Source organism: Rhincodon typus, chromosome 7 (genome assembly GCF_021869965.1).
Source record: "Rhincodon typus isolate 14 chromosome 7, sRhiTyp1.1, whole genome shotgun sequence".
NCBI lineage: Eukaryota > Metazoa > Chordata > Chondrichthyes > Orectolobiformes > Rhincodontidae > Rhincodon > Rhincodon typus.
In genome coordinates, this window is record NC_063338.1 from 72,047,146 (window position 1) to 72,061,190 (window position 14,045).

Genomic DNA, 14,045 nt, shown 5'->3' on the forward strand with positions numbered 1-14,045 from the left:
AAATGGGAATTATTTAACTTATTATGATAACCTGGATTAAAATGGTGCACCGAGAAGTAAAACTGATATTTACTTTACGACAAAATAAATGCACATTTGTTACCAACCAAGTTATCACTGGAAACTGTATAGGTATAGTCCTTAACTTGGATAAGTATCTAAAAAAACATGAGACCAAATTCCCTGTTCCTGAAAGTCAGCAGCAAGAAAGTCTTCCCTGTTCCCGGATTTTCAAAGGGGAGAACAGCAGAATGCACTTATCCGAGTACATCTCTATAAGATTTTCAGGCTGCCTCATGGACACATTAAGTCAAGGTCTTCAGATAGTCATCTACTGAGGTGCCAATGATAAATGTTCAGGATATTTAGATGCGAGGCTGGGAAATATGAGGCCCTTATTTAAAGTACCGCAGCTAGCCTGAACCGTCTTGCAGTGCTCATGTGTCCAAGGTGTGGAGCTTTGGAAACTAATGTACTTTTCTAAAAAGAATAATTTAAACAAATGATTAACGTTTTAAGAAGTCATAATATTGTTTTGGTATTCCACGTCAAGAATGATCAGTTCAGTGACTCCAAATATCATGATATCATATTGTTGAGTTCAACAACAATGAATCAATAAATCAGTCACTGTGCAACACCAAAGATACCAGTCATGAGAGACAGAATACTCAACAACATTGCCAAATTTCTTTTAAATTAGATTTTCTCTTGGACAATCACATAGGCTTTTGGCCATACCCAGGCACAGAATGCAGGTGGAGGGGCCTGAGTGTGATGAGGCAATCCAGTGAACCAAATTCCCAATGTTGACCATTTTGCCTGACATGGATCTGGAGCCCTTCAATACTGACAGCCTCCATAAAACTGGTAGGCAGTTAAGCTCATTAAGATATTTACTAACTAACGATAACGGAGGCAGACTGCCCACAGTGGTGTCCAGCGTCAGACTGTGCCAGCATCAGGCAGAACAACAGATACAAAAACTGAAGTTGCTGGAAAAGCTCAGCAGGTCTGGCAACATCTGTGAAGAAAAAAATCAGAGTTAACTCTTCAGGTCCGGGACCCTTCCTCAGAACTGATGGTAACTGGGAAAATGTCAGTTTATATGCAGAAAATAGGGAGGGGGATGAGGGAGGGAGTAAACGATAGGATAGAGCCCAAAGAGAGAGAAGAGCAATTGGATAGACAAAGTATTTGATAACAATTTGGCTGGGAAGGTGAATAGCTGTTAATGGGGACTGTTAGTGACTAATAATAGGTAATGTGTAATGGCAGACAATGTGGTAACAAGGCCTGGTGTGTGGCGTAGGGGGCTAGGACATGGGAGAGTTTAGGCCCAGAAGTTATTGAGCTCAACATCGAGTCCAGTGGGCTGCAGGGTCCCCAAGTGGAAAATAAGGTGCTGTTATTCCAGTTTATGGTTAGTTTTGCTGGAACACTGCAACAAGCCAGAGACAAAGACGTTGGCCAGGGAACAGGTGGTGTGTTAAAATGACAGGCAACAGGTAGCTCAGGGTCTTTTTTGTGAAGCGGTCACCCAATCTACAACAGATGACTGCCTTGTAAAGGGTACTTTGTAGAATAATTGTCCGCGCCTCCACTTCCCAACTCCCACCAGCGACTGTTTTCCTCTGCAATCAAATTAGGTCCTGGAATTTTTTGAAGAAGTGACAAAAAAGATTGATGAAGGCAGAGTGGTAGACGTTGTCGATATGAACGTCAGCACAACATGCAACAAGTTTCTTTATTCTTTATTCATTCACAGGATGAGAACGGCCATCCCTAATTCCCAGAGGGCAGTTTAAAGTCAACCACATTGCTGTGGGTCCAGAATCACTGTTGTTCTGGAGTCACATGTAGGCCAGACCAGGTAAGGATGGCAGTTTCCTTCCCTAAAGGACATTAGTGAACCAGATGGGTTTATTTTGAAAATCAACAATGGGTTTATGGTCATCATTAGGTTCTTAATTCAAGATGTATTTATTGAATTCAAATTCTACCATCTTCCATAGCGGGATCTGAAGCAAGGTCCCCAGAACATTATCTGCGTCTCTGGATTAACAGTCCAGTGATAATACCACTAGGCCATTGCCTCCCCCTAAAGTTTCCAAATGGTAGACTGGTTAGCAAAGTTAGATCACATGGAATCCAGGGACTGCAAGCCATTTGAATACAAAATTGACTTCGAGATACGAGACAGAGGCTGATGGTGGAGGGTTTTTTTTTGGACTAGAGGCCTAAGACTAGCAGTGTACCTCAAGGATTGGTGCTGGGTCCACTGCTTTTTGTCATTTATGTAAATGATTTGGATGTGAATACACGAGGAATAATTAGTAAATTTACAGTTGACACCAAAATTGGTGATGTAGTGGACAGTGAAGAAAGTTATCTCAGAGTATAACAGGATCTTGATCAGACAGGCCGATGGGCTGAGGAGTGGCAGATGGAGTTTAATTTAGATAAATGTGAGGTGTTGCACTTTGGTCAGGTAAATCAGAGCAGGATTTATACTCTGAATGGTAGGGTCCTGGGGAGTGTTGCCACAGGAGGAGATTTTGGGTGCAGGTTCATAGTTCCTTGAAAGTAGAGTCACGGGTAGACAGGGTAGGAAGAAGGCATTGGTACACTAGCCTTTATTGGTCAGTGCATCGAGTATAGGAGTTGGTATATCATGTAGCAGCTGTACAGGTCATTGCTTAGGCCACTTTGGAATATTGCATTCAGTTCTGGTCTCCTTGCAATAGAAAAGATGTTTTAAACTTGAAAAGGTGCAGTAAAGACTTACAAGGATGTTGCTAGGGTTTGAGTTATAGGGAGAGGCTGAATAGGCTAGGACATTTTTCCCTGGAGCTTCGGAGGCTGAGGGGTGACCTTATAGATGTTTATAGAATCATGAGACACAGGGATAGGATGAACAGCCAAGGTCTTTTGCCAAGGGTAGGGGAGTCCAAAGTACACGGCATAGGTCTAAGATGGGAAGGGAAAGATTTAAAAGGGACCTGAGGGGCAATGTTTTCACACAAAAGGGTGGTGCATGTATGGAATGAGCTGCCAGAGGAAATGGTGGAGGTTGGTATAATTACAACATTTAAAAGGCATCTGGATGGATACATGAATAGGAAGAGTTTAGAGGGATATAGCAAATAGAACTCGATTAATTTAGCATATCTGGTCAGTATGGACGAGAACTGAAGGGTCTGTTTTTGTGCTGTACAACTCTACAACTCTAAACACTTCTGGCTCCTGTTTCTCACCTGTCACAACTTATCTGGGAACAATGTGCTGATAATTATGCTCCCTCCCTTTCAAAGCAGTCATAAAACGTGCAAATGCATAGGAAACCAAATGAGACCAACTAGATGACTGATATTCCTGCATGACTACGACCCAGGTTAAAAGCAAACCACGCCAAGCTATTTTCGCAAAAGTGAAAATGAACCCTTTTCACTGTAACACTTAATTTTAGCAAGAACAGTGAAAAGGCAGACTTCCTAAAGGTCCAAACATCCACTCACACACATTCTCATTAAATTACAATTCAGACAGATAAAAGACAAAACATTTAACACATGAACTATGTTTGGAAAACAATTTAGACAGGGTAAATTGAGTTGTGAAGAGCACAAGTTGGAAAGATCTTATGTTTCTAAGAGACATTTTGATTTTGCAATCACGAGATGCTGTTGTCTGTGCGGCAATAGTTGCTATTCAATTTTCAGTTGTTCCAGTGAATTCAGATCTTATTTTTTTTAAGCTTTCTGGAATGTGTCTCTGGCTCCACATGAAGTCAGAGACAGAGAGAGGGAAGCTGCCTGCAGGCTGGATGTTTTCACTCTCTCTGCTAATCACTTTTCGCATTTAATACTCTGCAGCTCAACCAATCAGAGAGCTGCTGTTAGGCAGGATTTCTTGAACACAAAAAATTCTTGACATCTCCCTCTTGGACTTCCAAAAATCATCATTGTAGTGCACAGCTCAACAACATGCAACACTAGTTTTTTCAAGTTGCAAGACTCTTAAGTTTTTGTTGCTTGTCAAATGAATCCAACTTGCATTTCAGTGCATATTCCAGAATAAGGACAAATGAAAAATATATGCTTTCTGACTTACCACTGCAGCTAAAATTCAGTCCTGGAGACATTAATGGTCCTTGTTTTTTTTTAAATTGTCTGAAATTCTTCGTATCACCTCTGAATTGTTTAGAAATATTAGCCAAAATCTACCAGAACTCTAGTCTTGCATGGATACAAATACTTGACATATGATTTAAACCCTAACAATGTGGTGGTAATTAAGCAAACAAATGAAATTCAGCTGGAATTGTTGCAATATTTACTCTTTGACCAACAAAAACAGAATATGCTGGAGAAACTTGGAGAAAGAAACAAAGTTAACCATGAGTCTGAGAGGACACCTCTTCAGAATTCATCAACTTCTCCAGCATTTTCTGTTTTATTTCAGATTTCCAGAATCTGTAGTATTTTCTTTTTATTCCCTCTTTCAAGCTGGTGCAATGCTAGATACCATTTAACAAGAAGGATTCTTTGGCCTTTGCAGTTTGAGCTGAGAATACAGAGATAAACACCAAAGTTTGTGCTCATCTGGAGATTTTTCACAGATAGAGAATTTATGATCTTTCATGCACATATGTGCTACTGGGTCTCATTATGCTTAGGGAACATTAAAGATGAATACACCTTTTGTTTGTGCTGAGCCATCACATACCCCCCAAGGGATCCTATAACATCCATTGCTTTTATCAAGGGATTTGTTAGGTCTACTACTGGCATCATGAAATATGTGGTGCATCTTTTATATTTTGTTTTATTGCAGAAACAATTGGTAGAGATATATTTCCTTTAAACCACAATTGGCAAAGCTTGATTTGTTAACACCTTTGATTAGCTGGTGCTTCTGCATTAAGTAGCTTGACAGATTACTTTCACAACTTTAATAAGGACTGATGTCTCACAAGTTAGACTCATTTGGCTGCCTTGACAATGTTGTCTTTTTCTGAAACGACCACTCCTGATGCTTTTGTGGTATTTGCCTCCTCTACTAGTATATCGTATTGGGAGAGGATTGTTTGAGGGAGTTTGTTGTCACCAACCCTCCTTTGTCTTTGCTTTGTTTTGTATTTAGGGATTAGAGGCAGAGGATATAGCACTTTAGAGGACCAACAGAAGAGGCACTGTTCTTAGATAACAAGAATGTTAAAAAAAATCTATCACAGGACTGTAATGATAATACAGGATAGCAATAAGTACAACTACAGTTGGTTAGGTATATCTACTAGGACCTGAGGAAGCTGGTACAAATACTGCTGATTCCTCTGAAAGCTGGACTAGAACTCCTCATCTCCAATCACAGATTGTGTGAGACATCAGTTGAATTTGTGAAGCCAATGTAACACCATGAGTGTTAGTCCCTTCAGAAACATTATCTTATGCAACTTCTTCCCTTTTTGGTATTTGCACCATTTTTCATAAAGTTATTCCCTTTTCCCTAATGGATCTTTAATTTCACCTCCTGGCACCTTCAGTTCCAACTTGCAGATCCTTCTTAACTGAGGCCTCTGCATTTTCTAAGTTTCTTTTATTTCCCAGACCACTTTTACTCAAGCGGCCCTTACTAGTTTCTGAATGAAGCTATGCCTTTGGAGTGCTAGGTTTGAGTTTTTGTACCCTCCACTGTTGCTGTCTCTCAGTTTTGGTGATTGCTTTCCAGCTACTTAATGGCTGTCTTCTTTAAGTCATATAGCTCTTCAAGAGTTAAATTCCCTTGCTGTTATTTCTTTTTTCTTCTGGATCTTTTCACCATGTAGCAGGATTAGATCCACACTGCTGCAATCATGCGGCATTTTATGCCTCCTCCTGGCACCTTGTGTTAGTTACTATCTCCACTGCAATGTGGTAGTGCAAAGAGGATATTTAGAGTAGCACGTTGCCAGCAATCTCCTTTGTCTTTGTTTTGTCTTGGGCCTATCTAGTCATTCGTGGTACAGAATAAACCAATATAGACAATCTGCAAAAAGAAAGCCTGTTCTTAGATAGCAGGATATCTATTGCATGATAAAAGTAAATACAAGCACATTTGGCCAATATCTAGCTGAACCTAAGGGAGCTGGTACAGTTGGATCTTCTCAATCCAAAAACATGAATAAAATGCTGTCTCCACCCACAAACTGTGTGAAACACATGGAGAAAGTGTGAAGTCATTGTAACATGAACATCAACTCCTTCAGAGCCGTCACCTTCTACAACAGACATTCCTATAAAAATAGAGACAAATCCTATGGTGTGCCACTCCCCACATATTACTCGCAATTACATGATAACCTTAACACAAAAAAGGTCATAATGTCTTTCACAGGAGTGTAATGATAAAATATCACATGGAACTACCTACGAAATATTATCCCAAGGGAACAAGGCTTAGTCAAGGAGGTGTTTTTAATGAACACCTTAAAGAAAGAGGTGGAGAGAGTTCAGAAAGGAATTCCAAAGTTTAGGATTTGGGCATAGAGACTTAGGTTTCAATGTTAAATACATAAGCTTCAAAAATCCCACTTCAAAACTCAAGGTTAATTTGCTGCAGTTGAGGACTGAGTTTGAAACAGTACTGTTTGTTCACTATCTGAGATTTTTATAGTAATGTAGGGGAAACCATAAGTACACTTTCAATTTATTTTGCTCTGAAAAAAAACCAGTTTAACTGCAAGGATTCAGGTACTTAGACATGTCTTCCTGCTCATTTACTTGGTACAACACTGAGTTCAAAGTGATCCCAGAGTTAACTTGCCATGCGAAAACAAGAATTCTAATCATCTCAATCTATTTTCAGGCCTAGGTCTGAGAATGAACCTTGGTCTATTGCTTTTCCTGTGATTTGCAATTATGCTGTTCCAGATTGCAATATGTCTTTTCTCATCGATGCCACTGGAGGAAACAAATTTAAGAGAAGCTTATCAATTTTATGTCAAAATGGAAAGTGTTTTGATTAAAAGAGGTCTTGTTAGACTTGTCTTTCAAGCAGCATTTTGTCAGCTATTGTAAGAATAGCACCTTCTATTTATATCGGGACTTTACAGAAAACCTTCCAGGATGTTGCATAGGAGAGTTACAAAGCAAAACAATGACACTAAGCCACATTGGGAGATATGAAAGGAGAAAATCAAAAAGAAAGTTCAAAGTTTATTTGTTCATAGGATGTGGGCATTGCTAGCTGTACCAGCATTTATTGCTCATTCCTACTGTCTGAAAGGGATAGTGAGAAACTGCCTTCCTGAACTATTGCAGTCCATGGGAATAGGTATACCCACAGTGCTGTTAGGAAGACTATTCCAGGATATTGGTCAATACAGTGTGGAGCTGGAGGTACACGACAGGTGTTTTAGTCTACTTTTCTGAGGAAGGATGCCCTTCCTCTTGAGGGAGTGCAACAAAGGTTTACCAGGCTGATTCCGGGGATGGTGGGTCTGATGTATGGGAAGAGATTGACTAGGTTGGGATTGTTTTCGCTAGAGTTCAAATGAATGAGGGGGGAATCTCATAGAGACTTATAAAATTCTAACAGGACTGGACAGGGTAGATGTAGGGAGGATGTTCCCGATGGTAAGTGTGTCCAGAACCAGGGGTCACAGTATGAGGATTCGGGGTAGACCATTTAGGACAGAGATAAGGAGACATTTCTTCACCCAAAGAGTGGTGAGCCTGTGGAATTCAATACCACAGGAAGTAGTTGATGCCAAAATATTGAATTATTCAAGAGGCAACTAAATATGGCACTTGGGATGAATGGGATCAAAGGTTATGGGGAGAAAGCAGGATTAGGCTATTGAGTTGGATGATCAGCCATGATCGTGAAGAATGGTAGAGCAGGCTCGAAGGGCCAAATGGCCTCCTCCTGCTCCTATCTTCTATGTTTCTATGTTTCTATGAGGCAGCAACAGAGGAGTAGGAGACTTGACGTTTTGGGCCTAGACGCTTCATCAGTCCTGACGAAGGGTGTAGGCCCGAAATGTCAACTTTCCTGCTCTTCTGATGCTGCCTGACCTGCTGGGTTCCTCCAGCTCCACACTGTATTGACTCCAGCATCTGCAGTTCTTGCTAATTCCAGGATCTTGATCAGTGACATTGAAGGAATAGCAAATTAGATCAAAGTCTGGATAGTATGCAGCCTCAAGGAGAAATTGTAGGCACTAGTGCACCTATGCATTAGTTGCTTTTGTCCTTCTAGTTGGTAGAGGTCACAGGTTTGGAAAGTGCTTTTTCAGGAGCCTTGGTGAGTTATTGCAGCACATCTTGAAGATGGTATATACTGCTGCCATTGTGCATTGCTGGTGCAGGAAGTGAATGTAGAAGGTGATGCATGTGGGCTGCTTTGTCTTGGATGGTGTGAAGCTTGTTATTGGAGCTGTATTCATACAGTGATAACATTCCATCACACTCCAAAATTATGCTTTGTAGACAGTAGACAGGATTCAAGGATTCAGGTAGTGAGTTATTAACCGCATAATTCCTAGCCTCCAACCTGCTTATTGTCATGTTATTTATATTCCTGGCCCAGTGCGAGATTCAGCAATGGTAACACCAAGTACTCTCTTCTTGGAGGCAGTCATTGTTTAAAACTCGTATGGTGTGAATGTTCCTTGTTACTTATCATCATAAGCCTGCATATTGTCCAGGTCTTGCTGGAAATAGAAACAGACTGTTTCAGTATCAGAGAAATATGCAAAAGGTGCTATTATTATGAAATCATCAGCAGACATCCCCACTCTTGACATTATGATGGAAGGAAGGTCATTGCTGAAGATCTTGTAAATGTTTTGGTTTAGATTACATGATGATTCCCTGTTGTGATATCTTTAATTAAGTGATTGACCTCCAACAATGACTGCTATAGTCTTTTGTATGAGTAATGATTACACTCAGCAGAAAGTGTTCCTTAAATTCTCTTTGAATTGGGTATGAGTTATTCATTTTAAAAAAAAACGAGAAATCTGGATGCTGTAAATCAGATACACAAACAGAAATTGCTGGGAAAAAAAAAATGTTCTGAAAAAGGCATCACTGGATGAGAAATATTAACTCTACTTTCTCTACAAGGAAACCTGCTCAGTTTTTCCAGCAATTTCTGTTTGTGGATATGAGTTATTACTTGCGTAAAAGCTACCTTGAAGTCAAGGTAAGTCTCACCACTGGCCTTTTTCATCATTAATTGCCAGAGAAAGGACACAAAACTCACAGCTGGTAATAGCAATCACTGCTCCTGCAGCTTTTCTTATTAAATCCTGATGGAATTTGGAGCTTTTAATGGTCCTAATTCACTGTATTCAGAGACAGAGTGCAATACCCTCTCCTTGTCTACTCAATGTGATTTAGTGTTACTCTTAGATAAGCATTCCCATCTTAAGATTGCAAATTTTCACTCAATCACTGTAGCTAGGAATCCTTAAATCCATATTAAAGTTCTACTAGATAATCACATTAATCAACTTGGATACAAATATTTTTGAATCTCAGTACAGCTTTAATCATCAATTTCATTCCCTACAATTGTAGGTAAAATCAATTTAAATAAACAGAATAAGATATCCATTTGGTGGAAATTTTGTGCATGAACAGAGATCAACCTGAAATGATGGGCAGAGAAAGTACACCCTCATGATTCTACAGAAACTTCATCTGGCAAGACTATTTCTAAATTGGTTGATTACACCGATGATAGAATTTATACTGGAGATCAGTCTTTCCCTCCATGTTTGGAACAAGGCTCTAATGAGGTTAGTTGTTGACAGGTATTGGCAGAATGCAAATTTAACAGCATTGCACAAGTTATTGCTGGGCATATACTGCTTGATAGCTGTGATGACAGCACCTTCCTTCACTGTATGGCGATTGAGAATGATCTGATTCAGTGGCCATTGACTAAGTTTGATCTATCCTGCTTTTTGTGCACAGGATACATCTGGGCAATTTTCCTCATTGCCTAGTCAATGCTTATGCTGTAGTTGTACTGGAATAGTTTGGCACAAAGGACAGCTAATTACGGATCATAAGTTTCAACACTAATGCGGGAATGTTGTCAGGATTCATATAGCCTTTGCAGTGTCCAGTGTCTTCAGCAATTCCTTGATATCATGCAGAGGGAATCAAATTGAATGAACAATGAGGTCTGGTGAGATGAAGAAAAAGCAAAATGGATCATTCACTCAACATTTCTGGCTGAAGACGGTAATAAGTGCTCCAGCCTAGATTTCTGTGCTGATGTGCGAGGCTGACCCATCATTAAGAATGGGGATATTTATGGACCATCCTCCTTCTGACAGTTGTCTAATTACCCACCACCCTTCATGGCTCGATGTGGCAAGACTGTGCACTCAGATCTGATCCAATTGCTTAATTTTGGCTATCATACTACTTCTGTTTTCTTGCAGAAGGTCATGACTCTTTAGAGCTGTTTCTCTCCAGCGAGCAGCAGAGGCAACATCATTCCATGTTTTTAAAGCAGAAACATATTAATTCTCGACTAACAAGATAATCAAAGTGTATCGGAAATAGGTAGGGAAGCAGACTTAAAGCCACAACCAAATCAGTCATAATCTTATCAAATCATGGAGCAGGCTTTAAGGGGTGAATGGCCTACTCCTACTTTTAATTCATCATCTTTGTTTGTTTTTACATGCAAACATGTGAGCAAGCAAATGAAAAGGCGCAACAAAAAAAAATGACAGAAGGAATTAAATTAATTTTGAATTTTCAACTGAAAATGTTCTATCTTATACATTTGGGTGATGATAGATTCACCATATTTTTCTATTATCAGGATGTTTTTCTGTTGAATTCAATTAATATTGCTTATCATGGAAAATATCTTCCAACACGATGAAATAAATGTTTAAAAAGATTATGTTAATTGCAAGTACTTCCCATTATCTTTATTGTGCTTATCCTGCCATCTAAAGACAGTGGGAGATTATGCCACCTGTTCTATGATAAACAAATTGTTTGAGTAGATTTTTGAAATTCACCTCACATGGGAGCTAAATAAGTTAACACAATTACCTCCAATTGTGGTCAAATTCTTAGGATGTGTCTCAAATGTTGATCAAATTTTAAATTTTCAAGTGTGGGAGTGTTGTTGGCCTTAGAATATTGCTGGTATGGAGAGATTTATTTTCACAATTGACTCATAATTGTCAAACTCATTACAAATAAAAGGTATTTTTGTTAAGATGATTTAAATTTCATAATGTGCAAAACAAATTGAAGTGTAGACATGCAAATGGTGTTATTTTCATCTACACCAAACTATACCAAGATTTAATTACTGAATGACTTGCATTGCTGCTTGTATCTATCCCAAAGGATATACTGAACACTTGGTATGAAAAAGTAACCAACGTCTTTTATTTTCTGTTATTTTTGAGTTCACCCAGAAGATAAAATCAATGCTCTAGCTATTTGTGGTAGCCTATAAAAGCAAACAAAAGAAGCTCATAGAAATTTCAAATTCAGAGGTAATCTAAACTATGAATTACATGTTAGAATTTTCCACTTGACAGCTGAAAACCTATTCTATCCTTGGCATTAGTTGCTCCACATACTGGCATAGCTTCAGGAGACTGTAAAGAAGCAGACAGTCCCTTGGAGACAGTAAGAACTGCAGATACTGGAAGCTAGAGTCAATAAATGTGGAGCTGGAAAAGCACAGCAGGCCAGACAGCATCCAAGGAGCAGAAAAGTCAATGTTTTGGGCCAAAAACCTTTGTCAGGACTGGGAGGTGGGGGTGGAGGGAAGGGGGAGTCCAGAAATAAATAAACAGAGAGAGGAGGGCGGAGCTGCGGGAATGGTAGCTGAGATGGAGATAGGTAGATGCATTAGGAGGTTATTGTGGTTGGTCAGTGGGAAGGGTGTAGAGGATAGGTGAGTTGGAAGACGGACAGGTTAGGGAAGGAAAGATTTTGAAGCTGGTGAAATCAATATTCAGTCCATTGGGCTGTAAGCTCCCAAGGTGAAATATAAGGTGTTGTTCCTCTGTTTATGTTTGGCCTCACTCTGACAGTGGACGAGGCCAAGGATGGACACGTCACCAAGGGAGTGGGAGGGGGTGTTAAAGTGGATGGCAGCCAGAAGGTCAGTTGGATTGGTGTGTGCAGAGCGCAGATGCTCTGCAAACCGGTCCCTGAGTCTGCGTTTCGTCTCCCCGTTATGGAGGAGACCACAGTGGGAACAATGGATACTGTAGATGAGGTTATATGAGGTCCGGGTGAATCTCTGTCAGATTTGGCAGAATTGTTTGGGGCATTGGATAGAGATGAGAGGGGAGGTGTAGGACCTCTTGCGGTTGCAAGGAAAGGTAACTGGGTGTGTTGGAGGGGTCGCTGTGGAGCGTGGAGCTGATGAGGGAGTTGCAGAGTGAACGGTCCCTGTGGAAAGTGGACAGTGTGGGGAGGGGAATATCTTTTTGACGGTGAGGTCTGATTGTAGGTGGCGGAAATGTCAGAGGATGATATGTTGCATTTGGAGGTTGGTGGGGTGGTACATGAGGACTAAGTGGACTCTATCTTTATTGTTGTTGGGGGAGGGGGTTTGAGGGTAGAAGCGAGGAAAATGGGGGAAGATGTGTTGACAGCAGCCGTAATACAACAGTCCCTAAAGTAGGAGGATATCTGGGAAGTCCTAGAGTAGAATGTCTCATCGTGGGAGTACACGCGGTGGAGGAGGAGGAATTGTGAGTATGGGATAAAATTTTGGCAGGTGTTGGGCAAGAGGAAGTGTAGTCGAGGTAATTCTGGGAGTCAAGGTGTTTGAAATGGATGTCAGTGGTGAATCGGTTTTCTGGAGATGGAGATGGAGAGGTTCAGGAAGGGGAGAGAGGTGTCAGAGATGGTCCAGGTGAATTTGATTGCGGGCTGGAAGGTATTGGCAAAGTTGATGAACTGTTCAAGGTCCTCGGGGAGCACAAGGCATCACTGATACAGTAATCATTATAGTGGAGAAAGAGGTAGGGGAGGGTGCCTGTGTAGCTCCGCAAAAGGGACTGTTCCACCAATCCTACAATGAGGGAGGCATAGCTCAGGCTCATGCGGGTGCCCATGGCCTCCCCTTTGGTTTGTAGGAAGTGGGAAATGTCAAGGAAAAAATTGTTGAGGGTGAGGACCAGTTCCACCAAGTGAATGAGTGTGTCGGTGGAGGGGGACTGGGTGGGCCTATAGGAGAGGAAGAAGCAGAGGGCTTTTAGGCCATCCTTGAGGGGGATACAGGTGTACAGGGACTGAAGTCCATGATGATGTTGAGGTATTGGGAGATGTGAATTGAAAGTTTTGGAAAAGATGGAAGGTATGGATTGTGTCCTGAATGTAGGTGGACAGTTCCTGGACCAAAGGGGAAAGAATGGAGTTGATGTAGGAGGACATGAATTCAGTGGGGCAGGAGCAGGCAGAGACAATGGGTCGACCGGGGCAGTCAGGTTCATGGTTCTTGGGTAGGGGATAGAAATGGGTGGTGCGGGGTTAGGGAACTATCAAGTTGGAGGCTGTGAACGGGAGATATCCCGAGTAGATGAGTTTGTTGATGGTCTGCAGATGATGGTGATCAAAAGTAGGGTCATGATCGAGGAGACGGTAGGAGGAGGTGTCAGAGAGTTGACTAGTGACATAGAGGTCAGTTCACCTACTACCACCCCAGCACCCCCTTTGTCAGTGAGTTTAATGGTGAGGTTGGGGTTGGAGCAAAGGGAGCAGGGGGCTGCACCTTCGATGAAGAGAGGTTGGAGTAAGTTGAGAGGGGTGGAGAGATCCAAGCAAATGATGTTGCAGCAGCAGCTGGAAATGAAGAGGTCGAGGGAGGGCGGGAGGCCGGGAGGGGGCGTACAGGAGGTTGGAGTTTTCTGGAGGCAGGAGAAGGGTGGGTTGGATTCCCATTCAAAGAAATATGTGCTGAGGAGGAGGTGGCAGAAAAAAAGATCGACATTGAGGCGTGTGTGGAATTCGTTCACGTGTAGGCACGGGGGAACGAAGGTGAGCCCTTTGCTGAGG

The 14,045-nt window shown here is 41.3% G+C and overlaps 1 protein-coding gene across 1 annotated transcript in view; it reads right to left on the reverse strand.

Moving 5' to 3' along the window:
* The window catches only part of LOC109911043 (low-density lipoprotein receptor-related protein 1-like), a 1,753,343-nt gene that overhangs the window by 1,130,670 nt on the left and 608,628 nt on the right, over positions 1-14,045 (reverse strand). The window lies entirely within an intron of this gene.